The sequence below is a fragment of the Poecilia latipinna genome, unplaced genomic scaffold, assembly GCF_001443285.1.
Source record: "Poecilia latipinna isolate Pla-1442-1.1 unplaced genomic scaffold, P_latipinna-1.0 Scaffold940, whole genome shotgun sequence".
Classification (NCBI taxonomy): Eukaryota; Metazoa; Chordata; class Actinopteri; order Cyprinodontiformes; family Poeciliidae; genus Poecilia; species Poecilia latipinna.
In genome coordinates, this window is record NW_015113556.1 from 77,378 (window position 1) to 84,172 (window position 6,795).

The following is a 6,795-nucleotide window of genomic DNA, read 5'->3' on the forward strand; positions in this document are numbered from 1 at the left end:
CCCCCAACAGCCCCCACACACACACACACACACACACACACACACACACACACACACACACACACACACACACACACACACACACACACACACACACACGCATGCGCACACACACACAAACCACCCCCACCACTCATGAGGCTGCTAAATTATAATAAAAACAACCATGTCATTTCCATCCGCCTGACTTTTCCAAAAGGTTAGAATGTCTTTACTGTGACTCCGGACCATCCTTCTTTGTCTTCCCTGTTTTCAGCAGCTGACACATAAAGGTGGCCATGTGTTAACCACGTCCTGCTGACAGCAGCCAATATCAGCCTCCAAATGGCTCGTCTCTAATAGGTTTCACTGCTACCTTGTTTTCTTGACAACCCCGCTGCGCTGTCCCGTGTCCTGCACAATTCCCCCCTTGTGGGCTCTGGTGAGTCTCTCTCACTGCAGCCCTCACTTCTCTCCTCTGGCTGATGGCAGGTAGAAATGAGTCACAAAAAGACAGCACTCTCTGCCCGCTGGTGTTTTTTACTGGGTGCTTCTGACACGGCCAGCTTTTGCTCAGCAGTAGTTCCCCATTTATAAATGAAAAGGGAGAGGTGAAAAATACATCTTGTACCCTGCCGAAATGTTTTATTTCAGGAAAGATTGTGCAATTACATTTTCTTATATTATCAGTGCTTTTTTTTTTTTTTTTTTTGGCAGAGGCTGAAATGACTTTAGTCAATCTGCATGCGAGTACAGCGAAGTCTACAGTCCTTTGCAAAAACAACGCTTGCCTTGAACTTTTTTCATATTCCATCAGCGTTCCCAGAGTATATATTGTTTTCCAAACGGAAATCTTAAAAGTGCAAGTTTTTACTTAGTAGGGCAGTTGTTAGCTGCGGTTACAGCTGTGTTGCAAAATAGATAAAATTCAAAGATAACGAATGGAGAAATTACAATTTTTATGTCTTACCACATACCTTCCAAGCTGAATTCAGGCCTGGACTTTGACTGGGCCATTCCAACCCACAAATATGCTATTATCAGAACGATTCCGTTGTGGCTCTGGCTAAGATAGTGTCTTTCTTTCACCCCAGTCTGAAGTGTTTTGTGGTCTCTAACTGCTTTTTTCTTCTGGAAGTGTCCTTTATTTAACTATGCCTATCTTCCCATAAACTCTAACTAGCTTCCTTGTGGCTAAGGAAGAAAAACAACTCAGAGCATGGCTAGAAAAACACCCCACCATGACCAATTGTTCATGGTGGGGTGTGTTCATGGTTGAATCTTAATTGACTAAAAAAAGAAAATACTTTTTACGCAAAGTGTCAGAAACGTACGACCAGACTGACGAATGGATCATAGTTTTAGCATATATGCCTAATCTCCAAATTAGTCGTGCCTCTTTACATTTAAAGTAATCTAATATTCTAATATTTTTCGGAGTGACCCAGCAAAAATCACAACTTCTGTCTGATAGAGGATCTAAATATTAGCTCAGTAGGTGTTCCAACCTTAAAAACTTGGAGCTCATCACCAAATACAAATAGCCAACAAAAATGCAGTGCAAACTTTAAAGAAGCTTTTCAGTAGTTATAGGGAGGATTTGGTTATTTGTTTCTTTGTCTTTTTGGGGGGTGGGGGAAGCGTATACCATTTTTAATATGCCATTTTTTACAAAAAGATAGAAAAGAAGATTTTTTTCAAAACTGGTAGTCTTCTTTTATTGCTTGGGTTACATTTCAGAAACAAACATCATTGCATCAAAAATAATTTTAGATCTAAACAGTCCAGAGGAATGGGTAGTTTTGATATTCACTGTGTGCAGGTGAATAAAGAGGTTTCTATTTAAAGGGAGGGTTATGGAAGATAGACTATGTTTAACAGCGTCATAGTCCTGTATCCTGTTTTTTTAATTTTTAAAAATTTGCATTATTGCTACTGTGACATCTACAGAAGTTGGCGTCGTATTTTTAACACAAAGAGTTCAAAGAACACATGGTTTGTTCTGGAAATTAGTTTCAATTTTTTTTTATTTTTTTTTTTTTTTTTGTCCGCTGTAAAACACAAGCTCTTCACGAACCTATCGGTTTTCATAAACATCTGTCTCCTTGCGTACTAAATTTCCTCCAAAATTACCAGAACCTAATAAGCGGTCCACCATCAAACAGAAATATGTGCACCATATTGTGTACGGTTACAGGTTAATGTGAGGCGTGCACTGGAATAATAATACTTATTCCACATTATTGAAAATGGAATAAGTTAAAAAAACAAAAAAATACCATCACTGGTTGAGCCAAAACCAGTACACTCAGTCAGATGGGTTTAATACCGCAAATTATATCTAAAATGACAAACGCTGATGTATTTTAAACAGTGCTTTGATGGCCAAATTGCATTGGTTTCTCTTCTTTCAACCAAGAAATTCTCATTAAGAAGTGCCTGGGATGAGTACTTTGGAAAAGCACACCACAGGATTCTTTAATTACTTCTGAGTCTGATTGTTTTTTCTGTCCTGAGGCCGTCCTTAATTTGTCAGTCACATGTAAATTATGTGTCAAAACAGTTTTCCTTAGCCCTCTTTGAAAAACTCCCGCTGGACATGTAAGTGAAAGAAACATCTGCTTCTTCTTCACTTCTTGAATTTGACGTCTCGTGCAGCCTTCATAACAGAATGCAAAACTCAAATAGTGCTCGCCGCTAAACGCCAGCAGAACCTAAAATATGCTCAACCGGAGCCCAAGACTTTCAGAAAACTTTGGAAAGTGGGCGAAAGAAAATCAAATAATGTATACAGCGACCGATGAGAGGACAGGTTCATTCCACTTTTCACACAAATCCTAATGTTGTTACTGACATGTGGAAGATGGGTGCAGAGAACCGGTTAGAGAAAAAAATATGCTTTTAAACGCTTCAGCTTCCAACCCACAAGCAGAGACCAGCAACAGCCCACTATCCCTGGGCGAATTCAATAAACATGGCTTCAGAGTCAATCAAACATAAAGAAGCAATGACACCACAAATGCCCCTTAAAAACAATAATATCGTTTTGACTGCTGTTTTTATTAACTTAACTTGGCAAGGTATTTAATAAAACTACTACTTTAGTGAGTTCTGTTATTAGTACCATGGACATTCCTTGGAGAAGTTTATGTTCATTTTATTATGTTGACGTTTTGGGGGTGAAGGTAGATTTATGTGAGACATTTCTAAACAAATATTACATAAATTGTAATCATTTCATAAAGACAATGAAAATATGGATATTTTTATAGTAGAATTTTGGGAGGAACGATTAAATAGATTGTAAGTAGTTACCCAATTGGATGTGAAGTGCATGCAAAATAAATAACATAGATGGGCAACACTCAAGTATATTTAGATGGTAAGTGCCGCATTAGGTTGTATTTTAAGTTTTTATGATGAAAATTGTCATCTGTCAATTTTTCATACACCTTTGGAGCCAACAGTCAGCATTATTATTGTTATCATTGTCTTTGCACGTTGAGTTTACATGACACACATGCCTCATGCATATGACATTTTAGCTAAGCGCTAAATAGAAATCACATAGACCAAGGCTTAACTAGCTAACTAGCTAAGCCTTGCTAATGGTTGTCACTGCCTACTATTAGCATTCTTGGCTATATTAGCATTGAAACAAGAACGCAATCTGGTTGTTGTAGAGTAGACTGTGTTTTTGTTAACTGTATTAATGCTAACTGGTTGTATGTTCAACAATGGGATGTAATGCTGAAACGAAAAGTCAAAGTTTAGATCCGGAAATGATGTCACACCAAATTTGAGCGTGTTCTTGTTGTGAGTAGTGAAAGCAGCTGGATTCAGTATTTACTTTGCTTCTAAATGTTATCACTACAAGCTGATTATAATGTATGTCTCCTCATTTCAGGTATTTAAATACCAAAAGAACATGTTCAGACATAGATGGATGACCCACTGTGTGACGCTGGTTGAACAGAAAATTAGAAGTCCTTATAGAAAGTATTGCAATAAAGCAGTCATGTTGGATACTTGGATACTTGGTACTCTCCACATTTCCCAGTTGGCACTCTGATTGTAGGAGATGTTTTTGGTGTATTCCCAACTGGGAACTTAGTAAATCCAACTTCCGAGTACAAAGATTTATCTTTACCATTACTTTTGAGTTTTTGGAAGTGACTAAGCTACTTCATGAATACCTATCTCTTTGCAGTTATCTTTATCCAACTTCACTGAGCTTTCAACACAACCTAAACACAAACAGGTTATTTGCTCGGGTCATTTTCCTCAGTATCCATCCAGGGTGCTCGGAACAAAGTTTGGTCTAAAGACTCATCAAAACTTTATGCAAAGCCAGTAAAAGTGGAGTAAACATAAACAGCCAGCCACAAATTGAGAGTTTGCGAATCGAAGCATGCATGTTTTGTTTTTTTTTTTTTTTCTGTAGGGTGATGCAGTTGCCGGCAGTGATGGCTTAGACCACACATGACATCTAGGTTCAATACGCAAATGCTGTCAGGATCAGCGACGCATTTCTGCATGCACCACGGTTATCCATCATTGTTCTTGTTTGCCTTGCAGAAAATACTTCTCAAGCCTTAATGGGATAAATTCAAAAGGGCCCTGATGCCCCCGGCCAAATATTCCATGAAAAACCTCAACTCTTCAGTTCTCTGAAAGCTGTCTTGGTCAACAAACGAATCCAAGAGAGGAAGAGGAGATGACACTGCCAAAGACACCCACCACTGGCCTTGCGTTAATATCTGTCAAAATATAAATCAATAGGATCTGAAGACAAATGACTGGGCATTTAATGCTGCAAAAGCCAAGCGTCCCTGGGCAGAGTCGTAATTCCAGCATCTCATATGAATTTCAATGATTCTTCTGTAAACTTTTTAGATATGCATCACCTCACTCCCCAGTGCACGTCAGGTTATAAATCAGGGGCCAGCCCTTCGGATTCATAGCCCACTGCTGACTTCAGCACTGTCACACTCAGTGGCAGTGGGATGGAGGTTATCGACCGGGCCTACGGGGGCTGAAAACAGTATGGATTCCTCGTGAGCATCCATAGCGCAACATGTGTGCAACACATGTTCCACACATGTTCCACACCACAAACAAGGAGGGATTTGTTTCATCCAGATCTGCAATATCATACAAGAGATGCAGGGAAGCCAATCAATATTTGAGTCTTAACCTTTCCCCCTTCCTGTCTTTGCTCCTCTTATCAGCCACCATTTCTCCTTAGCTTTGTAATTTAGAAATTTAGAAGAGTAACATTTTAGAACCCATGGAGATCGGCATGTGGAAGCGCTCCTTGCTTTTGGTTTTCATTTTTCCTGCTAACTGGATTTGTGCGGCTTGCTGATGTTCTTAGGAACGAATCAGCTCTTGCAATACCATGAGAAAAAGTAAGACCAGATCACAATAACAGCACATCCCTCTGACAAAAGCATCATCTCTTATGAAGATGAGAAGCTCATTGAGTTAAAACATGTTTCAAGTTCCAGCAAAACAAAAAAGTGCTGGCAGTATGAAAGAAATCTACCAGCTGCCTGGACTTAGGATGAAAGTTATGTGATTCTTGGACACAAAAAGGAACCTAAATATTCAATATTTGACTCAGAGTTATCAAAACTGCAGTAACTCTGCCAGATCCTCTCTTGGAAATCAACCTCACTCTTTTTTTTTTTTTTTTTAAAGAGCGCATGATGCTTACTTAAGGCTCAAATGTAAATGCATCCGCATCTTTTTTTTTTTATGCATTCCGATACACGGAGATCGCGCTGCTGATGGGGAAATCCATTAGACGTTCTTGTAAATACACCACATCACCTGCTGCTTGTGCCGAAGCATTGTTGTCAGTAATCGTTTGCAATTCTGATGCTAAATATGCATCCAGATTTAATGAGAACAAACAATTAGTCCTTCAGTTCAGCCCAGCGACACAAAGGACCATACATGTGGTAATACTCCGGCTAACATTCTGCAATCAGGCAACCACATGGGGTGTCGGGGGAGCAATACTTTTTAGTATTTGTGCCGTGAGTGTACGTCAATTACCAGCAGGGTCCTACTCTAACATGGGGGCCGACCATTTTTCTTGGCTTCAGAACCACAAGAGCGAGGAGAAAGCGCGAGGAAGCCGAACTGCGACATGTTATAATGTTCCCTGTCAGGGCTTCTCCGTCAGGATAAGGATGAGGTCAAAGGTGCAATCGAAGGAGTCCATCAAAGGCGAAGCATGCTCAAAGTCATCTGTGCAGAGTTATCTGCGGTGAGGTGAAAGCAGCTTGCTCAGTCAGGAGGCCTAATCAGATTTCAAAGCAAACACTTGAAGGCAGAGTCCAAACATCGCCCGCTAATTGCATCTGCCTTCGTTTTCCTGCAACTCACTGTACAACACCAACAGAACAGGGGGTCCCAGTGGAACAGGAACTGTTTTCAAAAACCGCAGGGAGCACCTCAGCGTTACCTCAATTCCTGCACCACAACTGTTCACTTTGGAGATTGCCAACCCTGATTGCTTCTGTCAGAAATCAAAATATAACGTCTGTGAGGTATTTCTTCTGGAATATCTCTTTTTCTTTTTCTTCTCCTTCTTCGTGTTCTTCATACGTGGAGACTGAAAAGGAAAATATATACGTGTTCACCCCGGGTGCCATATGTTGGGGTTTCTAGAGCATGGAAATCTGGAAAAGAGCGAGTCAAGTAGCAAAGTTTGTGTGTTCAGATGACTACAAGTGATCTGCCGTAATGTGACATTTATATGTAAGGGAGCTGCAACAAGTTAAACAAGCATTTCATAGTTCCCGA